Source organism: Cryptomeria japonica, chromosome 1, assembly GCF_030272615.1.
Source record: "Cryptomeria japonica chromosome 1, Sugi_1.0, whole genome shotgun sequence".
NCBI classification, from domain to species: Eukaryota; Viridiplantae; Streptophyta; class Pinopsida; order Cupressales; family Cupressaceae; genus Cryptomeria; species Cryptomeria japonica.
In genome coordinates, this window is record NC_081405.1 from 158,969,696 (window position 1) to 158,982,517 (window position 12,822).

Sequence of the window (12,822 nt, forward strand, 5' to 3'; positions counted from 1 at the left end):
TAAGTGCCCTATGTGCAAAAAAATGTCAAACTTTGACAGGTTGTTTCTCACAATTTGTTGAACTTGTGAATGATCTGTATAAACCTATAGGGTCACTTGAGGCCCCTCTACAATAGATTATCTCAAATTTTCAAGATATGGAGCGGTTTTCCTAGGGCAACAATTTTTTTGTTGACGTAAAAACCGTCAAAGGCATTTTCTGAAAAGTTGCAATGGGCCTAATTCTCATTTTGTTTGTCATGGGCATGAACCATCAATTCCAACACAACTGGTTAGGTGGATTTACCCTAGGCATACTCCTATTTTGCATCCCAACTCACCTGAATGCTCAATGCCATACCCTAGCAACATTGTCCCTTAAGTGCCCTAAGTGCAAACAATTATCAAAGTTTAACATAGTGTTTCTTAAAATCTGTGGCAATTGTGAATAATTCATTTGAATTTACAAGGTCACATGAGGCCCCTCTACAAAAACCTATCTCAGATTTTCAATACTTAGAGTGGTTTTCCTAGGGCAGCGAGTTTTTTGTTGACACAAAAATCATCGAAGACATTCAATGAAGAGTTGTGGAGCCTAATTCTCATTGTGTTTGTCATGGGCATGAACCATCAGTGCCAATATGTCTAATTAGGTGTTTTTACCCTAGGAATACTTATTTTTTGCATCCCAACTTGCTCGAACACTCAATGCCATACCCTAGCAGTGTTGTCCCTTAAGTGACCTAAGTGCAAAAAAATTTCAAACTTTGACAGCCTATTTCTCAAAATTTGTGGCACTTGTGAATGATCTATTTAAACCTATAGGGTCATGTGAGGCCCCTCTACAATATGATGTCTCAAATTTTCAAGATTCGGAATGGTTTTCCCAGGGCAGTTATTTTCTATTAACGCAAAAATTGTCAAAGGCATTCAATGAAAAGTTACATCTGAGCCTAATTCTCTTTATGTTCATCATGGGCACAAACCATCGATGCCAACATGTTTGGTTAGGCATTTTTACCCTAGACATACTCTTCTTTTGCCTCCTAACTCACCTAAACGCTTAGTGGCATACCCTAGCTATTGGGAAAATGGTGTCTCAATCTTGCATTTACATGAGGTTACTAATTATAGTAAGTTTTTATTTGAGCACAAAATGGTGCAAAATTATCCCTAAGGCTTCTAGTTGGCTAGATAAGCATTCCAGTAAAGTAATGTCGCAAGATCAAAGCTAGTTTTTGAGATATTAAATTTTTCATTTTGGAGGGGTCCAATGAAAGGTTTTAATTTGATTTTGAGGACTTTAGAGGCCCCAAAATTCCATGAAAAGTGGGCATAAATGTTGTAGCATTTACGAGGCAATAGAGCACTTTGCGAGCTTTCTAGCGCTTCAAACGATTCAACAATAGGACGTATGGTTCTCAAGTTATGGCCTCCAAAAGTTTGTACTCCTGAAATAGGAAATATAAAATACATCGGACATATAAATTAGTTGTAAAAAGGGAGGGACACATCATAGGACATCTAGAAGGGAGATATGGTCAGCTACACCGTATTGGGTGGTTTTAGCCCATGGTTTTGTAATACCATTTGACGGTTTCTTGTATTGTATCTCCAATATATGAGGTGTGTGAGATAGAGGTTGTGTGTAAGAGTCTTATAGCTATTGAGTTACCTCTGAATATTTGATTAGTGGTACTCCTGCAAAGAGCTTGCTCTATAAGTATATTATAATCTATTTTTTTATTGCAAAATAATATATTGGGCAGCTTTTGGAGTGTGGGGTTTTTCTCTCAAAAGGGTTTTTCCCACTTAAATCACTTTGTTATGGCTTGAATGTTATTATATCTATTTCTATTTTCTATAACCATTGTAACGATCTATAAAAAAAATTGCATTACCCTCCTCTCAAGTTTAGTGTAGGAATTTGTTCCGCTACTTAACTTCCTTACAAGTGGTATTAGAGCTTGATCACCTTTGGTTTCAGTTGTGGGTTGTTGGGTTTTTTGAACTAATCCAGATTTTAGTGGGAGCTTTTGCAAAAGATACTTTTTGATCTTGTTGCAGGAATTTTCAAATGGCAAGTTCGTCAGGGAAAATAGAGGTGGAGAAATTTAATGGAACAAATTTTGAGATGTGAAAGATGAAGATGGAAGATCTGCTAATAGATTGAGATCTATGGGATGTTGTTGTTATGAATGTTCAAAGGCCCTCAGATCCTATTGCAGCAGCTCAATATGATGTTATGGACCAAAAAGCCAAGGGTCTAATCAGACTATGCCTGGTTGACTTTGTTCTAATCAATGTCTACAAAGAAAACACTACAAAGAAGCTATGGACTAAGCTTTGTGAAATGTATCAAGCGAAATCTTTATTAAATCATATTTTCTTGAGGAAGAAATTGTATTCCTTAAAGATGAAAGAGGGTGGACGAGTTGCAACCCACCTGGAAGCATTCAATATATTGGTGGCTCAATTAGTATCTGTCGATGTTAAGATGAACAAAGAGGAGAAATGTCAGATCTTGCTTTGTTCTATGCTTGATTTGTGGGATTCTCTTGTTATGGCTATCAATAGTACTTCTATTGTTTTGAAGTCTGAAGATGTGGTGGGTGCCCTACTTGGTGAAGAGATATGAAGGAATCTATCCCACAATTCAAAGGAAGCCCTAACTGTTCATGGAAGACCTAAGTATAAAGGCAAGAAGAATGAGAAGCGCGATGAGTCCAAATCAAGAGGGAGATCAAAGTCTCCTAGAAAGTCCAAAATAATTTGCAATAATTGTGGTAAACCAGGTCACATTTGTAAGGACTACAAAGAAGAAAAGAAGAAGAAAAAGAAGAAGATTGATTATGATTCTGAGTCCGAGAAGGAAGATGATGATGCATTTATTGTAGCTTTAGCGACTCATGCAGGCAATGATGTCTGGTTAATTGACTCAGGTGCATTTTCAATATGATTGCCAATAGAGATTGGTTTTCTGAATATGAAGAGTTTAATGGAGGTAAGGTGTACTTGGGTGATGATTCACACTTAGACATTGTTGGTCGAGGTAAAATTAGAATTAGATTTTTTGATGGTAGAATAAAAAGGATTAATGGTGTGCTGCATATACCTAGTTTAAAATGAAATATATTATTTGTGAGCAAAATGATAGATGCAGGTGTGTAGGTAGTCTTTTTTGAAGTAGGATGTAAGATGATCAAGGGTGCTATGGTAATTGCTAGAGGTGTCAGGCTTGACACTTTGTATAAGCTAGACGCATACACTGTTGAGTGTAATAGCACTTCTATAAAAAATAAACCTATGGAAGATTTGAGGGTTTCACCTTCTGTAGATGGAAATGGCTTTTGGGTACCTAAGGGTGCTCTTTCTTCTGAAGAAAAGTTACCTATAGAGAAGACTATGTTATGACACCATAGGCTTGGCCACATTGGAGAAAAGGGTCTAAGGACCTTGAAAAATAAAAACCTTGTTGAAGGTTTGAATGATTGTTGTAGACACCTAAAATTGTCAAGTCTAATTAAATAAATATTTTATTTATTTGATTATTTTAACCTAATTCTTCTATTAATTAAATAAATCCTTGTTTATTTAATTAATTCATTTATCCTCTTCTAGCCTTATTTCTCATTTAAATAAATACCTTTATTTATTTAAATTATCCTTTTCTTAAATTAAATAAATATCTTATTTATTTAATTGATCCCACTTCTTCTATTAATTAAATAAATCTTTATTTATTTAATTAATTCATTAACCTTTTCTACCTATGACACATGTCATTCATCTCTTAATTCATACACTACCTACCCTCTTATTATTTTCTTATTTTCTCTACCTACCCTCTAATCATAGCCGACCATTTATCTTTTACACCTCTCAATCTTATCCCTCCATTTCTTATAGTGTCTTCTATATAAGGAGATTCTTCCTTCATTATTAATCCTATTCAATTCTAATCATTCTAATCAAGCATCCTAGCATTCGAACTTTCATATGCGATCAAGCCTACTTGCAACCACATTTTTGTTCTTTGTTGAGCTCTTGTGCACACATAAAATCTGAGAGAAAATATATCAAGCAAGATCAATGGAGATAGGAAGAATGGAGATCCAAACCCTATTGGAAATGTGATGGTATAATCTTTGTGATTTCATTTGATTTGCATTATCTTAGGTAATCTTCATATGTTATGGTGGATCTTTGTTGTTGTTAGGCTAGGGTTTTGTGGTTGAATTCATTTAGTCTTTCAATATTGTTGTTTCCACTTTCACCATAAACATTTTGGCACGCCTGATGGGACATGGATTTTTGTTAGATCTGTGTTTTTTGCAGGTTTTTCTAACCCTATATTGTTGTTTTTTAAAACAATTTGGAGAATAACCTTGTGCAGCTACGGTTTTGGACACAAAATCAAGATCTTGGAGAGATTTGATATGATCTCACAAACGGCTTCGAATTTTTGTACAAAATGTTTTTTGCGAGTTGAAGACAATATCAAGATCTCTCAATCCAAAATTCAGAATTTTTGGAGCACATTTTCATTTTCTATGATTTTTCATAAAAAATTAATTTTGAGAGTAAATGAGAGAACTTTTTGGATTTTCTTAAATTTTTTGAAATCTCTCATAATTATAAACGGGATCTTTTCTTTGTGATTTTAATTTTGATGCAAAATATTTCCTAAAAAATCGGATCTTTAAACATTAGAGTTTTTCATTATTTTGATCCAATCTCTCAAACAGATTTGTATTTTGATATAAAAAAAAAAAATTCAAGTCAGGAAAATTATCAGAGGTGTTTAGTAAAAATTTCAGAGTATTTGGATCAATTTTGCATTTTATATGAATTTTTTTATGTTTTTTCATAAAAAATTAATTTTGAGAGAAAATTAGCGAATTTTTAGGATTTTCTTACATTTTTGGAAATATCTTAGAATTATACACAAGATATGTTCTTTGTGATTTTAAATTTGATACAAAATCATTCCTAAAAAATTGGATCTTTGAAAATTAGGGTTTTTCATTATTTTGCTCATATCTCACAACCAGCTTGGAAATTTTGCAGGAATTTTTCTATACAGGTTTGGAAGGTCATAAAGAGTGTCCAGTAAAAATTTTAGATTTTTTGGATCCATTTTTCATTTTATATGATTTGTTTATGACTTTTCATAAAAAAATAATTTTTGGAGCAAATTAGCAATTTTTTTGGATTTTCTTACATTTCTGGAAATGTCTTGAAATTTTATAGGTGGTCTTTTTTTTTTATGAATCATATCTTTGAATTGGTCAAAAAAACGCATTGTTGAAGGCCCCTATTTCATAAAGTCTTTTGGATCTAAATTTACCTAACTTGTGTGCTTGTGGGAAGGGGTGATCATTTGAAACAATCCAAACTACTAATAGATCTTTTTTGTAGGACCTTGGCAAGGGTTTTTGATCTTTCATTGTGTGCCTTGTTTTCATAGATTAGCAAACACTTCATTTGGTGCACTAAAATTGAACCAGTGTCCTTTGTGTCTTGGGCAATAGGCTCTTTTTGTCTCATCTTTAGAGGGCCTATCTACCCATGTGGTCATTAGGACTACTAGTGAGGAGAGAACGACCCAAGTGGTAGCGAGGAAAACCCACCTCTTTCGAACCACTATAAACAACTATATTCATGGTGAAAACCATGGATAATGTGTGCTGATTAGTTCATACCGACACTATGTCTCCCCATAAACCCGTTTGACCAAATTTATTTGATCAGTTGTAGGGTGTAACCCCTACCGGCTGGGAGCCTTTTGTATTTATAGAGCTGAAAGTGCCACATGTATGGCCACACGAGCGGATGCCCTTACTAGAACCTTTTTGTTTTAGAAGCCAAAATCCTTCTAATTGTTGGGGCAGGAGGTCGGACCTCTGGAGCGGCCCACAGACATACGGTTCTTAGTAGAGATACAAAGTTCACCATGGGGAGTTTTCGTGGGAACTGATGCTTGGATTCCCCGAGAAGTGAGTGTCAAAGGGTGGAGCCAGTGGGGTCAAGCATCTAATTATCCGCTCTGAATAGTGTAGCCTCATGTGGGATCAACAACTATTGTCCTAGCCAACCATAAGAATTGTGCTTGTCTTATTTTGAACTATCAAACATTCAAGACCAAACATCAAAACATTATGTCTTTTGTGTCTTCAAGTGTATGCAAAATAATTTTACATCAAACAACACACTTTTCTTTGATTCATTTTGAGTCTAAACACTTGCAAACATTGAGTCCTCATCAACATTGTGTCCTCTTGTCATGAAAAATAGTCAAAAAAAATTCAGATTTGGTCACAACAAACAACTTCACAAATTGGAAAAATTTACAATCCAACAAACAAGAGCAGTTAGTTTCAGAATTCTTGAGCTTCCTAAGCTATCTCTTCAAGTTTTCATCTAGAATTCAACCTGTCTTTGGGTCTCACAAAGTCCATCATTGCTTTACACCTTACATTACATACACATTTTTCTAAACTTGAGTCAAAAGGTCACTTGCTTGTCCTCATCATACTTTGTCAACACATTACATACAACAACATTTTGCTAAGTGGTCCCTCATCAAGGTCTATCACCTTTGGGTCTCATTTGGTCTTACTTAGAGTCAAAGTCAACTTACCTCATCAAGAGAAACTATCATCTCTTTGGAAGCCACACCGACTCTACTATATACATACTTGATCTTACACTTTGGACTTTGCAAGTACACTTCAGATTCATTTGCATTCCATCCAACTCTTGGTCTTTCATATCTTTCCATTTTCATCTAGTCTCACACATTTTGGTCAATACCCAATTCATGGTTGAAACCAATTCCCAAAAATCTAGGAGAGAAGCTAAAGAGGCTCAAGAGTCCGCAAACATGAGTTCCTATGAGTATGACAATGATATCTTTTTCAATTCTGATCATACTACATTACCTGACATGGATGCTTATAGAAACATTCCAAATGTTGAGAACATGGATACTATAAACAACAATGATATACACAATGACAATATGGACAACATTTCAGTACATTCAGCAGAAGTGGAAGACTCCATTATGGATACTCGTTTCAATCGATTGGTTGAGGAAATAATGAGGAGAGATAGACAATATTTCTTACAAGTGATGGCACAAAGTGGAGCCAAGATACCTCATGATTTTGATATGTCTCAAATAATGGAAAATCGACCTTTGCAACAACCTCACCTCAACATGGATCAAAGGAGGCCTAATAGTGGAGGCAATAGAGGACCACATCTTGTGCCTGAATCACCATCATCTTTGTTAAAAACCTAAGGTCCTACATACACATGGTCAAGCATATGATACTCACCTTCGCAGACCATTATGGAAGTCTTATGCAGAAAAAATATACTCAATCACATGCCAAGGCTAAGGACCAACCACCAAGGCAATTGGATATCCAAAGGCAGGTTCAAAATTTCGACACAAGAAAACCTCGTGTCAAATTTGGGGGCAACACATTAGAACAAACTCATGACCTGCCTGTAGAGTATGGTATACATGGACAAAGTAGATATTCCATTCCTCATCATGACTCTATACCAAGCGGTCCATATATGCAACATCGCTATAGACCTCCTCAATATGAACATGTGTATGATCAGTATCATCCATATATGTGTGTAGGGGGAAAAGCGAGACTAGGTTAACATGCCCTAATCCTACCTTTTGACACACATTACGGAATACGAAAGAGCCTAGAGGTATCACACAATTGGCTACTTCTTCTTGTGAAAGAGAGAGCCACGGGCTACCTATAAGGATTTCTATTCCTTTGTTGAAATTGGAAGATCAAATGATGCAAGTTCAAGTCCTAATCCCAAAATGCAAGTATGAACTAATAACAAGATTGCAGAATTGAGATTAAACAATGAACAGCTGTAAACACAAGGACAAAACAAGAATGCAGACGCGTACCCAAAGTCAAAATCTGATTGAAAATGTTCAGGACGGGGGCGTGGGCGCCACTGTCCTGATTCTGTCCTGAAAACTGCACCTGAAACTGTTGTTTTGCACTCTGGAAAACTATCGGAAATGTCAAAAAATGTTGTCTGTCCGGAGGACCAGGGCGCCCAGCGCCTCTGTCCCAGGGACCAGGGCACCCAGTGTCCCTATCCTGGTAGGACCAGGGCGCCTAGCGCCCCTGTCTAGGTCTTTTGCTCTGCAATTTGATGTGGAGTGTTGTCTCGACCTGCCTTTCCCGGATCTGTCACCTGCGGCGTCATCCGAGTCCCGAAACCTGCACTTATATCTGAAAAGGGTATGGGTGGCTATATAGGGTTTTGCCTTAGTCAAACCCCCGCTTCGGTGATTTCCACCTCCATGAATAGCCAAGTTGTATTGTAAAATGTATTGTGTGTGCAGACCTAGTGTGTGTGCAAGGTCCTAAAATGCAAGCAAGCAAACTAAAGCAACCTAGAAAGTAAACCCTAATTGCTTGTAAATGATAATATAAATGCTCTAAATCAAGATGCAAAGTGATCTAAAGCATGAATAAAGGATATATTGAAGCTTATGCAAAGACATGAAAACAACATGAAATCATACCCAACCCCCAAGGGAGGAGTACAAGCCAATCTTCAGTCGGTAATCTCCTATTGTTCTTCAATGTCTTCCAAGCCCTAAATGGATGAATGAAATTGATAAATGCTTGATAGAAGAATGTTGAATGTTGTTGAAGTCTTCAAAGATCTACTCTTTCGCTGCATATGAGGTTCCTGAAAACAAAAATCGGATCCTTTCAAATGAAGAAAGAGAGCTCTTATGTAGGAAACCCTAGATCGTAATTTCGTCTTTTGGCTGACCTAGAGATTGAATTTCCTGCCAATTTCTTGGGGTTAAGCTTTATTTTGTGATTGGATTGTGCTCCTAAAATTTCGGGAAAAATGTCCGGGACCATGTGCACTCTGGGCGCCACGGTCCCGACAACTTTTCACCAAATTTTCAGGGCCATCGGATATGATGATTTTAGAGAGAATCCCGAAGTTACAGGTGATTTCGAGATGTTTTGACCCCCGAAACCAAGCCCCCAAGCTCAAAATAGGACTTAATTAGGGTTTTTGATTGAGTGATGTATTGGAGGAATAAAATGAAAAGGGCACACTTTAACGAAAGGGCCCAACTTTATGATGTAGAGGACGATGAAATAGGACCTTAGACCTAATTAATTTGATTAATTAAGTGCTAAAGGAGAAATGCAATGCAAAATGTAAAATGCACTAAGGCGGGTGCTAAACTAGGTGTGAAATTGTACCACCCTAGCAAGTGCGTACAATTTACGATGCTACAATATGCAACATGCTCCTCCTCCACCCGGTGGTTCGGGCATGGGGTATGGTCCAAGAAGTCGGTCTCCACCTAAGAACAATTTGGAACAACAAAATAAGGACTTACAAAAGAAAATGGAGGACATAAATACACTGAAGCCAACTTACACAATGAGAGATATATGTCCCTATCCATTTAACAAAAGCATTCCAATGCCTCCATTTCCTACACACTTTGTGACACCTAAGTTTGATAAGTATAGAGGAAAAGGGGATCCTAAGGCACATGTAAGATAGTTTTTCACAGCTTGCATTGAGGTAGCAGCAGAAGAGACATATTTGAAGAGATTATTCCCACAGAGCTTAGGTGATCAAGCTATGGAATGGTTCTCCCAACTCCCACCTGCAATTAAGTCATGGGGTGACTTAGAAAAGGCATTTATACAACCTTTCTCATACAAAATAGAGACAGACATATCAGTCACTACCTTGTGCAACACCAAGCAAAAGGATGGAGAATCTTTTTCATCATTTTTACAAAGATGGAGGAATCTAGCCAGCAGATGCTCTTGTGAAATTCCACAAAAACAAATGGTAGAGATGTTCACCCAGAATGTCAACAAAGACATTGGTTATGACCTAAGAAAAGATTGCTTATCCACCTTTAAGGATGTCATTGAAAAAGGCTTAGCAACAGAAAAGGTCCTAGTTGAGCAAGGCATCATCAAAATATTCAAGGAAAACAAAGAAGACTTTAAAGGAAAAGACAAGCCAAGATTTTGGAACAAAAACAAGAACACAGTCAATGATGGTGTTGTGGATGCCAATACAGTACGACCCAAAATCATTTTTTTCTGGATCAAGCTCTACAAACAATCAAGTGAATACTCAAACAACTTCCAAATCACAAAGGAAGTACACTCCATTGGGAGAACCACTAGAATCAGTTTTCAAGAAGCTAGTGGCAAACAAAATAATAAAAATCCTAGATCTGCCTCCATATGAACCAAAGGTTAAAAGAAATTGGTGGAATGATGATGAGTATTGTGAATTTCATAAGAGCAAGGGCCATAAAATAGGAAATTATCATCGACTGAAGAACATCATACAAGATCTTATTGATAGAAGTAACATTGAGATTGAAGGGCATTCATCCAATCAAGAACATGAGATGTTTAAAGAACCATTCCTAAAACATGACAAGGGAAAAGCTAAAGCCACATATGAGCAAACCAACTATACCAGAGCATCCTATAACTATGATTCAACTGTCAATCAAATTTCGATGGATAATTATGTCTCTACCATTATCATCAAGGATAAAACGCTTGAGAATTATACCCAAAGACCCAAGATTGTCCTAAAAGGCATTGGATCTTCTTCCGAACCTACCTCTGAATGTAATGTTACAACCCAACGAAGCAAATTCACTTTGCAAGGTTCTCCAGCTAAAAACACCTCATCAACCAAACCTGAGTATGACCTTGTAGAACAGTTAGGGAATATACCCGCGCTTATCTCAATCCTTGAGCTTTTACGCATATCCCCTGCATATAAAGCCATTCTTGACAAAACTTTGAGAGACACTTCCGTTCCCACTAATCTGAACGTGGACTGGTTTCAAGCCATGGTGGGATACCTTTCCGTTCCACATTCTCTTATTTTCACTGAAGTTGACCACACATCTGTAAGCCAACCGCATAATGCACCTTTACACATTGAACACTTCCTACACAAACATCAAATAAAACGAGTCCTGATAGATGGAGGAGCTAGTCTCAATATATGTACATTAAATACTCTTAAGCAAATTGGGATATTCTAAAAAAGTTGTGAATGCTACAAACAAAATTACCATCAAGGCATATGATGATGAAGAGCATTCATCCAAAGGCACAATCACTTTACCTATCCTAGTTGGGCCAGTTACAAAAGATGTGGTTTGTCAAATCCTTGATCTAGAGCTCACATACAACATATTGCTAGGACATCCATGGATTCATGAGATGAGCGTAGTACCCTCAACATATCATCGATGTATCAAGTTTCCACATAATGGAGTTGAAGTGACTATCAAAGCTGATCCAAATCCATTTATATATTGCAACAATATACGGCCTAGATCAGAAATAACAATCCCAGTCAATCAAGAAGCTATTCCTTCATCAGCATATGTGAATCCGGAATCATTGAAAGCTTCTACATCAAAACAAACAGAGCTCAAACAAAAATTCAAGGTTAAAGACCTGGGATGTGGTGAGTATATCTTTCATGTTGATCAACTCCCACTATCTGCTAAGGTATTCAGTCAACAGGAATAATCTATAAACAATATGCAATATCAAGGAATTAGGTAAGAACCACCTAGTGTTGTGGCTACTAAGTCTGAATGCAAATCTCCTCTAGTGGTGCAAGAACCTCTTGATATCAATATTCCTAAGAGTCATTCCACCGAAGAATCTATTGAGTGTATCGCCAGCCCTCTTGAGAACTCACATAGCTTTACCATTTCATCCACTCATTCCATTTCCACTCCACTTCCAGACTTGGATCAACAAGAATCACAAAAGCCCTTACTAATTGAGGATCAAAAATCAAGTTTTGAAAATAAAAATTTAAAAGTCAAAAATAAAGAAAAGTCCTTTAGTCCAAATCAAAATCAAAAGCTATTGGACTCTACAAAAATCAAAGTCAAGGATAAAAATCCTATGAAGCAAAAAGAATAAGATTTTATCTCCCCTAATACCAAAATAACTGGGGGCAAAAGTTCTACAATTTCAAGTCAAAAAGCACACTTTTTGATCCTAAGTCTCCATCATGCTATCCTACTTTCACTTCTTTTCACAATCATAAGCCTTCATAACTCATCCACTTGTTTCACACATCCATTCCCTTCTGGTGATACATCATGGACCTTTAATGGAGCTTCCTCAAAGGACTTTGCTATTAGAGATGCCCAAACTTCTTTAGGTGACACGCATATGGGCAAACTTAGTCCACACACTAGTAATTCTATCTTAGTTCCTTTATCAAGAAAGACAGTCACTCGAGCTACACATCATTTAGTCAAGGAACGACACAGCTACAATCATAAGGTTAAGCCTCACACATTTGAGGTGGGTGACTTAGTTCTTAGAGAAAATCCTAAAAATCAGCAAGACAGAGAGAAGAAGGGAAAGTTTGAACCAAATTGGCTTGGTCCTAACATCATTACAACAGTTTATGGATCTGGTGCATATCAGCTCTCAACCACAAAGGGTGAACCTTTGGAGGATCCTATAAACAACATGCACCTTCGCGGGTTTTACACATAGATCTTTAGAATATCCTAATATCAAAAAACCAAAAAAATCAAAAAAATTCAAAAATACAAAAAAATCATAAAAATAAAAAAATCATTACTTGGTGAAAACCTAGCAAACAGGCACCTTGTGACACAAAAAAATTAAAAAACAGAAAATATTTCATCCAACGGTGAAAACCACTTCGGTGGCACCCTGGGAAAGTACCATGGTGAAAACCGAGTCACTGATGCCATGC